Source organism: Apodemus sylvaticus, chromosome 8 (assembly GCF_947179515.1).
Source record: "Apodemus sylvaticus chromosome 8, mApoSyl1.1, whole genome shotgun sequence".
Lineage (NCBI taxonomy): Eukaryota > Metazoa > Chordata > Mammalia > Rodentia > Muridae > Apodemus > Apodemus sylvaticus.
In genome coordinates, this window is record NC_067479.1 from 101,518,969 (window position 1) to 101,539,263 (window position 20,295).

The 20,295-nt window shown below is 41.9% G+C and overlaps 1 non-coding gene across 1 annotated transcript; it reads left to right on the forward strand.

Moving 5' to 3' along the window:
• The first annotated feature begins 17,853 nt into the window (after window positions 1–17,853).
• On the forward strand, window positions 17,854–17,985 carry LOC127691744 (small nucleolar RNA SNORA17). Its single transcript, XR_007979341.1, has one exon. It is a non-coding gene; the product is annotated as a small nucleolar RNA SNORA17 (small nucleolar RNA).
• Window positions 17,986–20,295: the final 2,310 nt, after the last annotated feature.

Here is a 20,295-nt window from a genome sequence, read left to right on the forward strand (position 1 = left end):
CGGGGGTCTAAGACAGACAGGCCTTGGACTGACCCCAGGCCCTGGGCTGCTCAGTGGGCCTCCCGACCAGGAGGTTGTTAGCCTAGCAGACTCTCCCGGCACTCTGCCATCCTGGCCACCTGACAGAACCAATTAACAGTCATAGCCTGAGGGGAACTTTGCTCAGGTCTTAGCTTGCCAGGCTTTTGCCTAGACTCAGGGCCTCAGAAGCTAGGCTAGCCTTGTGTGCACCAACCCGGTCGGGAGATAGGCTGCCCAGCAGAGTGACTAGCACTCAGAAAAGGTCCCGCAGCAGCATAGACCATCAGCACTCACTGAAGGAGCAAACGGGCACTTCCTGGTTCACACAGACAACCCAGAGCAAGGCACACTAGGGATGCAAGGACACCCAAGAGGAGGGCAGCTCATTAGCAATCTGTAACAGGGGAAGCCCAGCTATCCAGTGTTGCAGAAATAGCCATATAGCCTCACAGGAGGCACAAATACCACCCAGAAACAAGACCAACTAACTACAAAAATAACAAGATGGCAAAGGGCAAACGCAGGACTGCTACTAACAGAAGCCTAGGCAATATGGCAGTGTCTGAACCAAACTCTCCAACATCAGCAAGTCCTGATTACATAAACACACCAGAAAAACAAGATTTGGATTTAAAATCACCGTTCATGATGCTGCTAGAAGAACACAAAAGGGACATAAATGAATCTCTTAAAGAAATACAGGGGAACATGAATAAGCTAGAAACCCGTATAATGGAAACACAAAAAACACTTAAAGAAATTCAGGAGAATAAGGCTCAAGAGATAGAAGCCAATAAAGAAGAAGCGCGCGCACACACACACACACACACACACACACACAAACCTTAAAGAAATGCAGGAGAAAGTGAGTCAAACAGCAGAAGTCATGAAAGAGGAAACACAAAAATCTCTTAAACAATTATAGGAAACACAAACAAGCAAGTGAAGGAGCTAAGCAAAACCATCCAGGTTCTAAAATCAGAAGTAGAAACAACTAAGAAATCACAAAGGGAGACAACTTTGGAGATAGAAAGCCTTGAGAAGAAATCAGGGGCCATAAATGCAAATATCAACAACAGAATACAAGAGATTGAAGAAAGAATTTCAGATGCCGAAGATACCACAGAAACCATTGACTCAATAGTCAAAGAAAATGCAAAATGCAAAAAGCTTGTATCCCAGAACATCCAGGAAATCCAGGACACAATGAGAAGACCAAACCTAAGGATTATAGGTATAGATGAGAGTGAAGATTTACAGCTGAAAGGGCCAGCAAATATCTTCAACAAAATTATGAAAGAAAACTTTCCCAACTTAAAGAGAGAGATGCCCATGAATATACAAGAAGCCTGCAGAACTCCAAACAGACTGGACCAGAACAGAAATACTTCCCGTCACATAATAATCAAAACTCCAAATGTACTAAACAAAGAAAGAATATTAAAGGCAGCAAGAGAAAAAGGCCAAGTAACATATAAAGGAAGACCTATCAGAATCACACCAGACTTCTCATCAGAGACCATGAAAGCTAGAAGATCCTGGGCAGTTCTCATGCAGACTCTAAGAGAACACAAATGTCAGCCAAGACTACTATACCCAGAAAAACTCTCAATCACAATAGATGGAGAAACCAAGCTATTCCATGACAAAACCAAATTTACACAATATCTTTCTACAAACCCAGCTCTACAAAGAATAATAGGAGGAAAACTCCAATACAAGGAGGGAAATGACACCCTGGAAAAAGCAAGATAGTTACCTTCTTTCTCAAAAGATCAATCACGGTATGCACTCACTAATAATTATTAGTGGATATTAGCCTGGAAAACTGGAATACCCAAAACATAACCCACACATCAAATGAGGTACAAGAAGAACGGAGGAGTGGCCCCTGGTCCTGGAAAGACTCAGTGTACCAGTATAAGACAAAACCAGAACAGGGAAGTGGGAAGGGGTGGGTGGGAGAATAGGGGGAAGGAAGGGGGCTTATGTGACTTTCGGGGAGTGGGGGACCAGAAAAGGGGAAATCATTTGAAATGTAAATAAAAAATATATCAAATGAAATAAAAAAAAGAAAGAAAAATAAGTAAGTGCATACCATGATTGATCTTTTGAGACGGTGTTACCTCACTTAGTATGATGTTCTCCAGCTCCATCCATTTGTCTAAGAATTTCGTGAATTCATTGTTTCTAATGGCTGAATAGTACTCCATTGTGTAAATATACCACATTTTTTTGTATCCATTCCTCCACTGAAGGACACCTGGGTTCTTTCCAGATTCTGGCTACTACAAATAGGGCTGCTATGAATGTAGTGGAGCATGTGTCCTTATTGCATGCTGAAGAATCCTCTGGGTATATGCCCAGGAGTGGTATTCAGGGTCCTCAGGAAGTGTCATGCCCAGTTTTCTGAGGAACCGCCAGACTGATTTCCAAAGTGGTTGCACCATCTTGCAATCCCACCAGCAGTGGAGGAGTGTTACTCTTTCTCCACATCCTCGCCAACACCTGCTGTCTCCTGAGTTTTTGACCTTAGCCATTCTGACTGGTGTGAGGTGAAATCTCAGGGTTGTTTTGATTTGCATTTCCCTAATGATTAATGATGTTGAACATTTCTTAAGGTGTTTCTCAGCCCTCCGAAGTTCTTCATGTGAAAATTCTTTGTTTAGCTCCATACCCCAATTTTTAATGGGGTTATTTGGTTCTCTGGGTTCTACCTTCTTGAGTTCTTTGTATATATTAGATATTATCCCTCTGTCAGATTTAGTGTTGGTGAAGATCCTTTCCCAGTCTGTTGGTTGACGTTTTGTCCTTTTGACAGTGTCCTTTGCCTTACAGAAACTTTGTAGTTTTATGAGGTCCCATTTTTCTTTTTTTTTCTTTTTTTTTTATTATTCGATATAATTTATTTACATTTCAAATGATTTCCCCTTTTCTAGCCCCCCCACTCCCCGAAAGTCCCGCAAGCCCCCTTATCTTCCCCTGTCCTCCCACCCACCCCTTCCCACTTCCCCGTTCTGGTTTTGCTGAATACTGTTTCACTGAGTCTTTCCAGAACCAGGGGTCACTCCTCCTTTCTTCTTGTACCTCATTTGATGTGTGGATTATGTTTTGGGTATTCCAGTTTTCTAGGTTAATATCCACTTATTAGTGAGTGCATACCATGATTCACCTTTTGAGTCTGGGTTACCTCACTTAGTATGATATTCTCTAGCTCCATCCATTTGCCTAAGAATTTCATGAATTCATTGTTTCTAATGGCTGAATAGTACTCCATTGTGTAGATATACCACATTTTTTGCACCCACTCTTCTGTTGAGGGATACCTGGGTTCTTTCCAGCATCTGGCAATTACAAATAGGGCTGCTATGAACAAAGTAGAACATGTATCCTTATTACATGGTGGGGAGTCTTCTGGGTATATGCCCAGGAGTGGTATAGCAGGATCTTCTGGAAGTGAGGTGCCCAGTTTTCGGAGGAACCGCCAGACTGATTTCCAGAGTGGTTGTACCAATTTGCAACCCCACCAGCAGTGGAGGAGTGTTCCTCTTTCTCCACACCCTCTCCAACACCTGCTGTCTCCTGAATTTTTAATCTTAGCCATTCTGACTGGTGTAAGATGAAATCTTAGGGTTGTTTTGATTTGCATTTCCCTAATGACTAATGAAGTTGAGCATTTTTTAAGATGCTTCTCTGCCATCCGAAGTTCTTCAGGTGAGAATTCTTTGTTTAACTCTGTACCCCATTTTTTAATAGGGTTGTTTGGTTTTCTGGAGTCTAACTTCTTGAGTTCTTTATATATATTGGATATTAGCCCTCTATCTGATGTAGGATTGGTGAAGATCTTTTCCCAATTTGTTGGTTGCCGATTTGTCCTCTTGATGGTGTCCTTTGCCTTACAGAAACTTTGTAATTTTATGAGGTCCCATTTGTCAATTCTTGCTCTTAGAGCATACGCTATTGGTGTTCTGTTCAGAAACTTTCTCCCTGTACCGATGTCCTCAAGGGTCTTCCCCAGTTTCTTTTCTATTAGCTTCAGAGTGTCTGGCTTTATGTGGAGGTCCTTGATCCATTTGGATTTGAGCTTAGTACAAGGAGACAAGGATGGATCAATTCGCATTCTTCTGCATGCTGACCTCCAGTTGAACCAGCACCATTTGTTGAAAAGGCTATCTTTTTTCCATTGGATGTTTTCAGCCTCTTTGTCGAGGATCAAGTGTCCATAGGTGTGTGGGTTCATTTCTGGATCTTCAATCCTGTTCCATTGATCCTCCTGCCTGTCACTGTACCAATACCATGCAGTTTTTAACACTATTGCTCTGTAGTATTGCTTGAGGTCAGGGATACTGATTCCCCCAGATTTCCTTTTGTTGCTGAGAATAGTTTTAGCTATCCTTGGTTTTTTGTTGTTCCAGATGAATTTGATAATTGCTCTTTCTAACTCTGTGAAGAATTGAGTTGGGATTTTGATGGGTATTGCATTGAATCTGTATAGTGCTTTAGGCAAAATGGCCATTTTAACTATATTGATTCTACCGATCCATGAGCATGGGAGGTTTTCCCATTTTTTGAGGTCTTCTTCCATTTCCTTCTTCAGAGTCTTGAAGTTCTTGTCATACAGATCTTTCACATGTTTGGTAAGAGTCACCCCAAGATACTTTATACTGTTTGTGGCTATTGTGAAGGGGGTCATTTCCTAATTTCTTTCTCAGCCTGCTTATCCTTTGAGTATAGGAAGGCCACTGATTTGCTTGAGTTGGTTTTATAACCTGCCACTTTGCTGAAGTTGTTTATCAGCTGTAGGAGCTCTCTAGTGGAGTTCTTTGGGTCACTTAGGTAGATGATCATGTTGTCTGCAAATAATGATAGTTTGACTTCCTCCTTTCCAATTTGTATCCCTTTGACCTCCTTATGTTGTCGAATTGCCCGAGCTAGTACCTCAAGTACAATATTGAAAAGATAAGGAGAAAGGGGGCAGCCTTGTCTGGTCCCTGATTTCAGTGGGATTGCTTCAAGTTTTTCTCCATTTAGTTTGATGCTGGCTACCGGTTTGCTGTATATTGCTTTTACTATGTTTAGGTATGGGCCTTGAATTCCTGTTCTCTCCAAGACTTTAAGCATGAAGGGATGCTGAATTTTGTCAAATGCTTTTTCAGCATCCAATGAAATGACCATGTGGTTTTGTTCTTTGAGTTTGTTTATGTAGTGGATTGTATTGATGGATTTCTGTATATTGAATCAACCCTGCATTCCCGGGATAAAGCCTACTTGATCATGGTGGATGATCGTTTTGATGTGTTCTTGGATTCGGTTGGCAAGAATTTTATTGAGTATTTTTGCATCGATGTTCATAAGGGAAATTGGTCTGAAGTTCTCTTTCTTTGTTGGATCTTTGTGTGGCTTTGGTATCAGCGTAATTGTGGCTTCGTAGAAGGAATTGGGTAGTGTTCCTTCTGTTTCTATTTTGTGGAATAGTTTGAAGAGTATTGGTGTTAACTCTTCTTTGAAGGTCTGGTAGAATTCTGCACTGAAGCCATCTGGTCCTGTGCTTTTTTTGGTTGGAAGACTTTCTATGACTCCTTCTATTTCTTTAGGCATTATGGGACTGTTTAGATGGTCTAGTTGGTCCTGATTTAATTTTGGTATTTGGTATCTGTCAAGGAAATTGTCCATTTCCTCCAGATTCTCCAGTTGTGTTGAGTATAGGCTCTTGTAGTAGGATCTGATGATTTTTTGGATTTCCTCAGTTTCCGTTGTTATATCTCCCTTTTCATTTCTAAGTTTGTTAATTTGGATACTTTCTCTGTGCCCTTTGGTCATTCTGGCTAAGGGTTTATCTATCTTGTTGATTTTCTCAAAGAGCCAGCTACTGGTATTGTTGATTTTTTGTATGGTTCTCTTTGTTTCTTCTTGATTGATTTCGGCCCTGAGTTTGATGATTTCCTGCCTTCTACTCCTCCTGGGCGAAATAGCTTCTTTTTGTTCTAGGGCTTTCAGGTGTGTCATTAAGCTGGTAATGTATGCTCTCTCCATTTTCTTTTTGGAGGCACTCAGGGCTATGAGTTTTCCTCTTAGCACTGCTTTCATTGTGTCCCATAGATTTGGGTATGTTGTGTTTTCATTTTTATTGTGTTCTAAACAGTCTTTAATTTCTTTCTTTATTCCTTGACCAAGGTATCATTGAGTAGAGTATTGTTCAGTTTCCACGTGTATGTGGGTTTTCTGTTGTTTCTGTTGCTATTGAAGACCACTTTTACTCCATAGTGATCAGATAGGAGGCATGGGATTAGTTCGATCTTCTTATATTTGTTGAGGTCTGTCTTGTGACCAATTATATGGTCGATTTTGGAGAAGGTACCATGAGGTGCTGAGAAAAAGGTATATTCTTTTGTTTTAGGATAGAATGTTCTATATATATCTGTTAAATCTAATTGGTTCAAAGCTTCAATTAGTTTCATTGTGTCCCTGTTTAGTTTCTGTTTTCCTGATCGGTCCATTGAGGAAAGTGCAGTGTTGAAGTCACCCACAATTATTGGGTTAGGTGCAATGTGTGCTTTTAGTTTTAATAAAGTTTCTTTTACGAAAGAGGGTGCCCTTGCATTTGGGGCATAGATGTTCAGGATTGACAGTTCTTCTTTTTGTATTTTTCCTTTGACCAGCAAGAAATGTCCCTCAGGGTCTCTTTTGATGACTTTGGGTTGAAAGTCAATTTTATCTGATATTAAAATGGCTACTCCAGCTTGTTTCCTGAGACCATTTGCTTGTAAAATTGTCTTCCAGCCTTTTACTCTAAGGTAGTGTTTGTCTTTGACCCTGAGGTGTGTTTCCTGTAAGCAGCAAAATGTAGGGTCCTGTTTACGTATCCATTCAGTTAATCTGTGTCTTTTTATTGGGGCATTAAGTCCATTGATATTAAGAGATATTAAGGAATAGTGATTGTTACTTCCTATCATTTTTGACGCTATTTTTTAAATTTGAATGCTTAACTTCTTTTGGGTTTGATGAAAGGTTACTATCTTGCTTTTTCCAGGGTGAAGTTTCCCTCCTTGTATTGGTGTTGTCCTCCTATTATCCTTTTTAGGGCCGGGTTTGTGGATAGATATTGGGTAAACTTGGTTTTGTCATGAAATATCTTAGTTTCTCCATCTATGGTGATTGAGAGTTTTGCTGGATATAGTAGTTTTGGTTGGCATTTGTGTTCTCTTAGAGTCTGCATGAGATCTGCCCAGGACCTTCTAGCCTTCATAGTCTCAGGTGAAAAGTCTGCTGTGATTCTGATAGGTCTTCCTTTATATGTTACTTGGCCTTTTTCTCTTACTGCCTTTAGTATTCTTTCTTTGTTTAGAACATTTGGTGTTTTGATTATTATGTGACGGGAAGTATTTCTGTTCTGGTCCAGTCTGTTTGGAGTTCTGTAGGCTTCTTGTATATTCATGGGCATCTCTCTCTTTAGGTTAGGGAAGTTTTCTTCCATAATTTTATTGAAGATGTTTGCTGGCCCTTTAAGTTGTAAATCTTCACTCTCATCTATGCCTATAATCCTTAGGTTTGGTCTTCTCATTGTGTCCTGGATTTCCTGGATATTTTGGGTTACAAGCTTTTTGCATTTTGCATTTTCTTTAACTGTTGAGTCCATGGTTTCTATGGTTATCTTCAGCATCTGAGATTCTTTCTTCTATCTCTTGTATTCTGTTGTTGATATTTGCATCTCTGTCCCCTGATTTCTTCCCAAGGCTTTCTATCTCCAAAGTTGTCTCCCTTTGAGTTTTCTTAGTTGTTTCTACTTCTGATTTTAGATCCTGGATGGTTTTGCTCAGCTCCTTCACTTGCATGTTTGTGTTTTCCTGTAATTCTTTAAGAGATTTTTGTGTTTCGTCTTTCATGACCTCAGCCTGTTGACCAAAGTTCTCCTGTATTTCTTTAAGAGATTTTTGTGTTTCGTCTTTCATGACCTCAGCCTGTTGACCAAAGTTCTCCTGTATTTCTTTAAGTGTTTTTTGCATTTTCTCCTTGTTGGCTTTTGTATTCTCCTCGATTTCTTTCAATGATTTTTGTGTTTCCCTTGCAAGGGCTTCTAACTTTTGATCCATTTTCTCCTGAATTTCTTTAAGTATGTCCTTCATGTGTTCCTGTACCAGCATCATGACCAGTGATTTTAAATCCAAATCTTGTTTTACTGGTGTGATGAGGTATCCAGGACATGTTGGTAGAGGAGAATTGGGTTCAGATGTTGCCATATTGCCTTGATTTCTGTTAGTGACGTTCCTGCGTTTGCCTTTTGCCATCTAGTTCTCACTGGTGTTAGTTTATCTTGTCAGTGCTGGACTCACCAGTGCAAGCTGCCCCTTCCCAGTTGGCCTCTGGTGCACAGCTTACCTCCTGCACTGCTTGTAGACAGTGTGCTGCTGCCCAGGCTGTTCAGATCCCAAAGCAGGCACCCGAAGGCTCCCGCTGGGGCCCGCTGGATTCACTGGAGCACACTGACTTCTCCCAGCTGGCCGCCCGGAAGCCCAGATAGCCACTTGCAGGACTTGGAGATGTAATGCTGCCGCCCAGACTGATCTGGATCCTGAAGCGGAGAGAGTAGAGCTAAGGGCTTCTGCCTGAGGCCTTGCCCCAGATTGTGTCTGTGGACCAGATGGAGCCTGTGTGCACCCCCAGGGAGTGCCGACGGTGTATGCTACTGTGCCCTCCCCTGTGTTCCGCTCACTCCGCTGGGCAGCCGATCCGCCAACCGGGCTGTCGCACACAAGGTTAGCCTGGCCGCCCAGTCCCTGAGTCCAGGCAAAAGCCTGGGAGGCCAAGGTCCGAGCAAAGTTCCCCTAGGGCTATGACTGTTAATTGGGTCCGCCAGGTGACTAGGATGGCGGGCGTGTGTGCCCGCGCTCCCTGAAAGCACCGGGAGAGTCTGCTTTGCTAACAATCACCTGGGCGGGTTGACTCACAGATGGCCCACCAAGCCGCCCAGTTCTTGGGGTCAGTCCTGTGCCTTTTGGGGCCTGGACCCCCGCTTTGTTAGCCTTAGGCTATGCCTGTTACAGGTCTGCCCGCCTGAGCTCTCTGTTGTCCTGCAGGCAAAATGGCGGCGGCGCGCTCGCAGGCCTGGGCAAAAAACCTCCTGGCTGGGTTGGCACCCCGATGGCCCCCCGACCCGCCCAGGGCCTGGGTCCAAGCCAACGCCCGTCGGGCTCAGACCACCGCGGTGTTGGCCTCGGATTATGTTTGTGTACCTCAGTCTGTCCGATCCCTGGAGTACGGAACCAAGATGGATGCACCTCTCCTGACTGGTGGGAGGCCGAGTTCTGAAGTGGCCTCCGTGCAGGAAAGGCACCGCACAACTGCAGCTGCTTGCTGCCCGGCTGGTCAGTGAAGGTCAGTGGTCGTGGGCGCAGGGCCTAACTGGTCCCTGTGATGCCTTGGTTCCACTGCTGATGGCCCTTCAGCTGGAGCAGCCACTGCTGCCGCTGCCGCCGCCGCCGCCCTCGGTATGAGGTCCCATTTTTCAATTCTTGATCTTAGAATGTAAGCTATTGGTGTTCATTTCAGGAATTTTTCTCCTGTGCCCATGTCCTCAAGGGTCTTCTCCAGTTTCTTTTCTATTAGTTTCAGTGTGTCAGGTTTTATGTGGAGGTCCTTGATCCATTTGGAGTTGAGCTTGGTACAAGGAGATAAGAATGGATCGATTCGCATTCTTCTGCATTTTGACCTCCAATTGAACCAGCACCATTTTTTGAAAAGACTATCTTTTTTCCACTGGATGCTTTCAGCTCTTTTGTCGAAGATCAAGTGACTATAGGTGTGTTGGTTCATTTCTGGGTCTTCAATCCTATTCCATTGATCCGCTTGCCTGACATTGTACCAATACCATGCAGTTTTTATCACTATTGCTCCAGGATGCTGAATCCCCCTGAAGTTCTTTTACTGTTGAGAATAGTTTTAGCTATCCTGGGTTTTTTTGTTATTCCAGATGAATTTGAGAATTGCTCTTTCTAACTCTATGAAGAACTGGGTTGGGATTTTTATGGGGTTAGCATTGAATCTGTAGATTGCCTTTGGCAAGATGGCCATTTTCACTATATTAATCCTGCCAATCCATGAGCATGGAAGATTTTTCCATTTTCTGAGATCTTCTTCGATTTCCTTCTTCAGAGATCTGAAGTTCTTGTCATATAGGTCTTTCACTTGTTTGGTTAGAGTCACCCCAAGATACTTTATGCTGTTGGTGGCTATTGTGAAGGGTGTCATTTCCCTAATTTCTTTCTCAGTCTGCTTATCCTTTGAGTATAGAAAGGCTACTGATTTGCTTGCATTGATTTTGTAGCCAGCCACTTTGCTGAAGTTGTTTATCAGCTATAGGAGTTCTCTAGTAGAGTTTTTGGGGTCACTTAAGTGTACTATCATATCATCTGCAAATAGTGATACTTTGACTTCTTCCTTTCCAATTTGTATCCCTTTTATCTCCTTATGTTGTCTGATTGCTCTAGCTAGGACTTCAAGAACTATATTGAAAATATATGGAGAGAAGGGGCAGCCTGATTTTAGTGGGATAGCTTCAAGTTTCTCTCCATTTAGTTTGATGTTGGCTACCGGTTTGCTGTATATTGCTTTTACTATATTTAGCTATGGGCCTTGAATTCCTGTCCTTTCCAAGACTTTTAGCATGAAAGGGTGCTGAATTTTGTCAAATGCCTTTCAGCATCTAATGAAATGATCACGTGGCTTTTTTCTTTGAGTTTATTTATGTAGTGGATAGCATTTATGGATTTCCTTATATTGAACCATCCCTTCATCCCTGGGATGAAGCCTACTTGATCATGGTGGATGATTGTTTTGATGTGTTCTTGGATTCAGTGGGCAAGAATTTTATTGAGTATTTTTGCATCAATATTCATAAGGGAAACTGGCCTGAAATTCTCTTTCTTAGTTGGATCTTTGTGTGATTTTGGTATCAGCCTAATAGTCACTTCGTAGAAGGAGTTGGGTAGTGTTCCTTCTGTTTCTATTTGGTGGAATAGTTTGAAGAGTATTGATGTTAAGTGGAGTCAGTTGTTCTATGGTCTCATGGCCCACTGTTCCAGGAGCATGCTATACATCTTGAAGAGGACACTTCCTTGAATTTTCTAAGGATCAAATGAAGCTATACATTAAAAGCCTAAAATAAAATTCCAGCTATGGAATAAACACCCACTAACTGCAAACTTTTTATTGTTGCTGACAGACTCAGCAAAGGTTGTTCTTTTCTTTGTGTAGTTTACAGTGAGGAGTTTCTTGAACCAGCAATTTAAGTGGATATTAGGCGATAGATACAGTAATTAGGAGAATTCATGCTTGTAAGATCCACCCTGAATGGATTCCACTTGACTGCCTATGCAACTCAATCCAGTTTAGTCAATTCAACTCACTGTGAAATTTCTTTTGTGGTATATGACATTCCACAAAGTATCCACATGCACAACTGGGACACAGACACCCCCCATTTTATAAAACAGTAGGGTGAGACCGAGAAAAGCAGAGTGATTTACCTGCGATCGTACTGTTAACAAGAGGGGCAAGTGGCATTAGTATCAAGATTTGTGTGATTTCAAAGTTCGCTTGTGATCCACACTTCCACCCCATCTAGTTTCCACATGTTTCACTGACACATTATCTTTGCTTCTGACTTCAGTTTTCAAGCTTGTAATGCTGTGTGACTTCTTTCAAAAAGACAGGACTAATAGATTAGCAAAAGAATGAGTGCAAACTGCAGACAGCTGGCATTATCTACTTTATTCTCCGCCTGTATTAGTATTGGAGTAGCTGAGTAGTGCTGAATGCATGTTTGCTGGAAGAATATGCAAATGTGTCATAAAGCATAATACCTGTGGTGTAGCTGGAGCATAGTTTCATTTAATATGGGGATAATAATTTTTCATGTTAATTTGCAGTTGTGGGTTGATTTTTGTTATTTCCAGTAGGAATTAGTGTTTGTAATGCTTTTAACATTGGGTAAGATTGACTTCAGAATGAGAAAGCAATTATATTCATGGAGGCAGTGCTTGTTAGAGAGTCTATCTCTAGAGAAATGTGAGGTGATAGTTAATCATCATAGCTGGTGAAGGGGATAAGGGCATGCTACCCCAAAATATGCTGCTAGAAGCTGGTGAGAATCAACAGATGCACAAAGAAGGTTTTCAGTGTCCCTTATCTACAAAGCGCTACAAGTTGCAAGCAATAAGTTCTACAATAAATCCCTCTCCGGAGGGAGTTTATGGCTATAAAGGCTAGTCTCGGTTGCCAACTTGACTACATCTGAAGTTAGCTAGAACCCAAGTAGCTGAGCACACCTTTGAGAGATTTTTCTTAAATCATTTGAAGTGGGATGGCCCATCTTTAATCTGGGCTACACCTAAGGGTGGCACCCTATGTAACAGACATGGAAGAACAAAAGTTTTCCTCTTTGCCTGCTTTCCTGCACTCTGGTTAGTACATCTGTTCCTCCACTGGCATTAGAATTTACTTCTATAAGGAAGAGCAGCCGAGACATCCAGCCTCACGGACTGAACAACTACTAGATTCTAAGACTTTCTATTGATAGCCATTCTTGGATAAGCTGGACCACAGCTTGTAAGCCATTCTAATAAATTAATAAGTAAATAAAGCCAACCTAATAAAAATAAATCTCATAAATAAATATTAAAACAAAACACATTCTAATATATTCATTATATAAGTTCTGTTCCTCGAGAGAACATGACTAAGACAATGGCCATGATGAAGATGGAAATTCACTACCGAAACAGGCTCGCATAAGTAAGTTTACTGATACTCTTTCTCCCATGACTCTTCATGTTACTTGCCTTCTCCAGTTTACCACTCCTAGACATTCTTCCTGTGCTTCCTTGTTTCCCGTGTTTATCAACTTGTTTGGAGTTGTTTCTAACCCTCTTTTCCTGCTCACTTGTTTGGTGTTTTTATTTAATTTCTGGGAGGCTCCCCATATGTATATGAAAGACCGTCTTCTCCTATAAATCTGTCTATTGGCATTTTAGGGAGCAGGGGCCCCACCCACAAAATAAGATGATGCAGAACAGAGGAAACTTTTATAGCAGCTTATAGATCTATTACCATAATGTCACAAAACTTGATGAATTAAGATCAGAAAAATGCAGAACATAAAGGTATGTTTAATGGAACATACTTCATTTTATGATCTCATTTTAATTTATATTACTTATAATCAATTTGGATTTGTCCTGATATCAGATTGCCCTCCTGAATTTCTTTCTTTCTTTCTTTCTTTCTTTCTTTCTTTCTTTCTTTCTTTCTTTCTTTCTTTCTTTCTTTCTTTCTTTCTTTCTTTCTTTCTTTCTTTCTTTCTATCTTCCTTCTTTCCTTCCTTCCCCCCCCCTCTTTCTGAGACAATCTTGCTGTGTAGTTCCACCTAAATTTGAATTTATAATCTCCCTGCTCTAGCTCCCTCTTGATGACTGTGTGCCACCATGGGTAGCTTCCCTCCTCGCTTCTGGTTTGAGTTATTCTCTACTCCTCTTGCTATGATAACAGAGAACCTTGCTTCCTTTAAATCCTCAAACTGCCATCTCTGGCAGTGCTCAAAAGTATCTTTCTTGTTCCTCACTCATCTCCTTCCCACTTCTTTTGTTCTACTTGTGAACAAAAAGCCAGGGTTGGAGATCCTGCTTGGTATCAGTGTGCTTCTGCACCAAACTATTCTTCTCACTGACAGCTTTGCGATGCTTTGATTCAATGTGTCAATCACCTTTTCATAGCTTTGACAGAATATGTGAAAGAAAGCATCTCAATCACTGCTAATGTTGATTGTTAAGTTGATAGACTCTATAATCACCCTGAAGATAAATCTCTGGGCATGTTTGTGAGAGAATGAAAGACCCACCCCAACTGTGGACAGCCACATTTCACGGACTGGAGTCCTGGAAACTCAGTACCAGCATGCATCTCCCTTGCTTCCTGACTATAGATGTAATGTAACAAGCTGCCCCAAGCTATTGCCATTATAATTTCTATACTATAGACTGTACTTGTGACTTGTGAGTCCCAATAAGCCCTTTCTTCCTTTAGTTGCTATTGTCAGGAATTTTGCCTAACCGTGAGAAAGTGACTTAATACAAACTTAAAGGAGGTTAACTTTATTTTGGTTCATGGACTCAGAAGCTTCAGATCGGGACTGTTAGGCTTATATAAGGGCAGAGCACTCACGGGAGAAGGCCATGAAAGAGCACAGCTGCTCATTTCATGGAGGAATTTCATTCATGCCAGAAAGCAGAATGAAAGAGAGAGAGAGGAGAGAGAAGAGGGAGGGACGGAGGGACAGAGGGAGGAAGGGAGGAAGGGAGGAAGGGAGGGAGGGAGGGAGAGAGAGAGAGAGAGAGAGAGAGAGATATTTTTCTCTTATCAGGATAATACCTTACACATTGTTCCCGTTTATTGCTATATACTAGACCCACATATTATTGGATCAATTAATGAGCAACATGACAATTTATCTGGACTATTTAATCCCCCTAAGTCTATACTTTGAATTTGTTTTGCCTTTAGCTCCAAACAGACAGGGTTTTAGTATAAATTGGCCAGTTATCACAGTTAGCACTACTGTGTACCCTGGAATCTGACTGGGGAAGAACTTGCCAGAAGCATTCATTTGATGCCTGAATCCTCTACTTTACCATCACCATTTGGGTCTCCTTCTGTTGCAGATGAGCCAATATTTCCCTCTAAAGCACTTAGGGCAGAGGGTGTGAAAATATGGAAAGACCCCCTGTGGTAGCAATGGTGCCATTCACCCTGGGTATGCGGTAGAAAGGTCCTTCCTTCCTGCTTGAGATCAGCTGAGTCCATTTGACATGGGCCAATGAGAAGTAGGAAGTTGGGAGTTCCAGTAGGAAGTTGTTCATGACACCCCTGCAAGAACTTGAGTAGTCAGGTATGATACTCCCTGTTTGGTTATCCATGGCCGAGAAGCATGTGTAGAGAATTCAGTATCAGTCTGCACCCTGGAGAATCGCCAATTTTCTACTCCATTCCTTCCCCATACTGGACATATGGAGCAAGAGTGAGAAAAGCATGCTTGCATTCAGCCCTGAGCTGGGGACTAGCGCTTGTTATTCTGAGTGATACGGCCACTAAAATAGGCTCAACTCATCTGCTTAGTAATTTGATAGAATCACATTTTCAAACCTTCTGAGGCATATACAAATATGTAGAAAAGAGTATTTTCCAATATGTTCCTGGCTGACCTGACAGCTTTTGTTTACAAAGAATAAATTTGGTTTGGGTTTTATTTTTTCTTTTATATGTAGTCTTTTCTCAGGAAGCAGTGACTCTGGAGACCCAGGCGGTGTGGTCTCTGGACACTGGATGATCGAGATTTGGAGAAGGAGCACAGGAAAAGAACCAGTTTTCGCTTCCTCGTTCACACAGATTTGATTTCTGTTTCTGTCTCTTCAGAAGTCTCAGCTCTCCTCTATATATTCACCAGCCTTCTCTGTGAGTGAAAACTATGCTTGGAGGTACTGCACTCGAGTTCTCAAGGATAGATGCTTTCCTGTAAATGAATGCTCATCACCAAGGTTTTGGGTAGTTGCTAGTGTCGAGGTGAGTGCTCGAAGCCGTGTATGATCTACAGCGCCCATTGAAACTGTCATCTGGAGAACAGCAGAGTTCATGTTGAAACTCTGAGGATTGAGGATGGGAACATAAGGTCGGAAAACCTGTGCCTCCCCTCTCAGTTACTCCAGGGGCAGAGGAAGCACTGCACTTATTCTACTTGGCAATCTGGTTGCTAGTCTTTGAAAAAAATAAGGCAAAGTGGAGGTTACAAATAACCCTTCCCTGCTGCCCAGGTATAACCAAATTATTAACAATCCATGCTGTCTGTTAGGTATTTTTTTCTTCTTTTCACTACAGATTAAACCTCAGAGTTGATTGTCATGGGAGAGGGGAAAATTATGAAAAAACACATACTTGCAGACATCAGCAAGTAACTGTGTTTTTCATTCCTTTAAAGGAATATTCTGGAGAGATTAATCTTACTCAAATAGAATTACCATATTGAAAAGCTTGAAACATTATTATTATTATTATCACTATTATTTTGAGACAGGATGTCATGGTGTAGCTCAGGCTGCATTCAAAGTTGAGATCTTTCTGCCTCATCCTCAGCAGTGTTGGGATTACAGATGTATACCTCTACAGATGGCTTGAAACATCTTTGTGAAGTGGGTTTTAAAATGTCTTATGTGCAACATTCATTCATTTAAATGAATATGTTACATACCTGTTACATAGTACTTTGAAAGAACTTGGAAAATAATGAATGAATGAGTTGATTTAGCTTCATTACGATTTACTTAATCTGGGGGACCACAGCCAAGCAAATGAGATGCTGTGACTATGAGCTTGATCAGGATGTTTGCACAACATTCTGCTAGAAAGCAATGCAAGTACTCAATCCAGACAGATGCACCAGAGGTAGTAGCTCCTCACCTGAATTTTAAACAGAGCAATTAGAACTTATGAAAACAAGGAGAGGGGCGTAGAAAGGGCTAGAAATAAAAGACAATGTGGTAGATTGTAAAACCATCAGAACAGAGTGAACAATCAAGATAAAGAGTTATGGGAGGCATGGTAGGGGATAGGTTTGAGAGTGCTATTGGACACCCAAATAAAAATGAGGTGCATAATCTTAAGCATCCACATTTAGGTACACATATAACATATGTGCATGCACGTATATTGAGTTCCAAGGAGAGTTTTCTTATGTATATATGCATTTACATAAGAACCAGAACCAGAACAAGAATCATCATATAGAACCAGAAGAAGATCATTTAAATAATGAGTACATAGCTGGCATCAGAAAGGCTTCACCCAGCACTGGATGAAATTAGATGCAGAGACCCATAGCCAAATATTAGGTAGAGCTTTCGGAATCCTGCAGAAGAGGGGAAGAATTGAAGGATTCAGAGGGGTTAAGGACACAACCAGAAAACCTACAGGCTCCACTCACCTGGGCCTATAGGGGCTCACAGGGACTAAACTGCCAACCAGAAAGCACACATGGGATGGACCTATGCCTTCTGCACATATGTAACAGATAGGCAGCTTGGTCTTCATGTGGGACTCCTAACAGCAGGAGCAGGAGCTGTCACTGACTCCATTGCCTGCCTTTAAATCCCTTTCTTCTAACTGGGATGTCTTGTCTGGCCTCAATAGAAGATGCCCCTAATCTTACTGCAATGCCAAGGCAGGCTGCTATCCATGGGAGGCCTCCCCCTTTCTGAGGACAAAGGAAGGAGAGGTGGGTTGGGGGAGGGTAGGGGAGAGGAAGGGACTAGGAGGAGAGGAGGAAGGGGGGACTATGGTGGAGATGTAGAGTAAATGAATTAATTAAAAATAAAAAATAATAGTAATAAAAATAAATGATAACTACAGATGAAAGCAATTAAAAGAAGCAATTGAACCTGGAGAGCTGGTCTATTAAAAAGTGAAGAAGTGATTGTTTTCCCCTTAAGTCAGGTATTTAAATTCAACAAAACCATTGTTCTTATTTGAATGTATCCCTCAAAAGTTCATGGTGTGGAAACTCATGGTTAATACAACCTCAACATGCAGCACAAAGCCCTCCCTCATCTGGAGCTAATTATCCACTGGCCATCCTCTTGGACTTCTTAGTCTTCATAATTGTAAATGAAATCTATTCTTTATAAATTAGCCAGTATATAGCATTTAAGTATGGCAACAGAAAACAATCAAAGCATCGGTCTACTTAAACCCGCAAAAATACTAGGTAAGTTATATAGTAAAAAAGAGCACCGCCTTACCCCTAGAGGTGTTGTAGGTGTGGCTGCTGGGTCACATGCACATCAGTATATGGCAGAGAGGAGAGAGGCTATGTCTATGCTTAGTGTTCGGACCTATGAAAATCTGAATGACTGGCAGTCTAACATTCCCTGGAAAAGGAGAGTATGGGACGACTACCAGTCTGGCTCCTGGCAGGCCTGAGCAGGCTTCCAGGATGGGGAGCACGCTAGAGACTAGAAGAACCCTAGCTCGGAATGTGAGCACCTGGCAGGAGTGAGCCTGAGACAGATGTCCCTTACAAAAGGTCACTAGGGCAGTCTGGGTAAGGAGTAAGGCAGAGATGACCACCAGACTGACGGATGCCATGGGCCTGTGCAGAGAGCCAGCCTGAGATGACCACTAGTCTGATGACATAGTGCACAAGCTGGGAGAAGCACTTTCTGAGACAACCCTAGACACTCAGAGAACACAGGCACCACTAAGAGTAGCAAGCAAGTGGTGGAGAGATGGAAGAGAAAGAGAAAGAGAAGGATGTGTGTACAGTGACGAGCTGGCCCTGGTTGTAGGTGGGTGGGGAGGGAAGGCAGTTTGCTGCTGAGCCAGCCATTGGGTGTGATCCATGGCTTTGAACTGGCCCACCCCAACATCTACCCAATCGATGAACTGCTGGAGTATTTGAAGGGGCTGAGCCTACATATCCAAAGCAACAGGATCTCCACCACACAGGGCTCCCAGTAAAGTTCCAGTACTGATAGAATAGCAGAAGCCAGAGGCCTCCATCGGACCACTCTACTCAGTGCAGAGAACATTTGCAAACAAAGGATTGTGGACAAAGGGTATACTGCAGGACACATTGTGACACACCCCAGCTTCCACAATAAGAGGTTTTTTTTTCTGTTTGGTGGCAGTGGGGTGGGGTGGGAGGTTGTTGCAAGGGAGGAGGTTGGGTATGAGGGGAGGGGGACATGAGTAGGATTTGGGTGCATGATATGAAATTCAATAGAACCAATAAAAAAGGTTAAAAATAAAAAAGAGCATTAAAAGATGGTTTACCATGAAGATGAAGGCTTACAGTTAGAAAGAGAAGTCGTCTGTCATCACTTGGCCATGGTCAGTTGGGCCTGTGGCAGCTCCATGTGAGGGTATGGTGAAGAAGCCTGCTTACCTCATGGAAGTCAGGAAGCAAAAAGAAAGAACAGGAAGAGAAAGCCAGAGTTTCACTGTCACCTTTAGGGAGCCTGCCCACAAGGATTTAACACTCTCCACTGATCTCGCCTCTTAAAGGTTCCATCACTTCCCAATAATCACATGGTTAGGGGATATTTCAGATACAGCTGCATCCATGGGAATCTTTACAGGGGAGGGAGACATGGGACATCATAGAAGGAGATGCAGGATTTAAACATAGATAGTTAAAAAATGGGATAATGAAAAGCATTTGTGTGTTTATTTTATTTTATAAACTTTATTATAAAAGAACTTGCAAATAAATACATATACTACACATCAAAACTAAACAGAAGAAAAGTCTGTTCATCTCAATGAACTTTAATATAGTTAGAATAAGCACTTGGGACAGAAGCTTTGCATTGAATTTTATGTTTTCAGTATTAAATATATTCTATACACCCAAACCAGAAATCCATGCTAGAATTAGAACTAGAAAACCAATTAGTTTTATATTATCTTCTATAATGTATGTGTATTGATAAAAATTAGGAATATAAAGGAGGAAATAGTCAATTCAGAGCACAGAAGGGATAGTTGCTCGTAAGCTGTTCCTGTGTTAGCAAGACTGTGATTAAGTAGAAGCATGAGGTTGAGAGAAGTGTGAGGGCAATGGAGCCACAGTAGCAGGTGGGACAGGTTGGTAAAAAGAGGGGGAGAGTACTCTGGAAACTATAGTGTGTGTGTGTGTGTGTGTGTGTGTGTGTGTGTCTGTGTGTGTGTGTACTGTTAGAGAATAAAAATAGGCTAATAGGAGGTGGAAGATGTACAGGCTTGCTGAGGTAAGAGAAGGTACCAAATGGCCTCTTGGGATGATGGGGCAGAGAAATGTTGTAGGTTCACTTTAGATAAGGATCTGAATTCAAGCCAGTTTGATTGTGTGTTTTCCTCCTGCACTGCTTATCTGTATGAGTGAAGGCTCAGAGTAACTGCAGAACCAGATTTAATTTAGGATTGTTTTTGCCAGATAGATGGAGAGATGTGAAAATGAACTAATCAAGGGAGGGAGGAAAAGAAGGAATATAAATTTAAGCTGAGTAAGTAAGGGAAGTCACACGGGGGCTAGGCACAGTGGGAAGGATCAGGCAGAGGGTATGGAAATTCTTAGCAGTTTGAGGGATTCTGAGACTTGAGGTACTGCAGTTTTACAGGTAGGTCACACCTCTCATTTTTTCCCTAGTATTTCCAGTTTTGATGCATCTGATCACAGGGATGCTACTTGCCATGGTC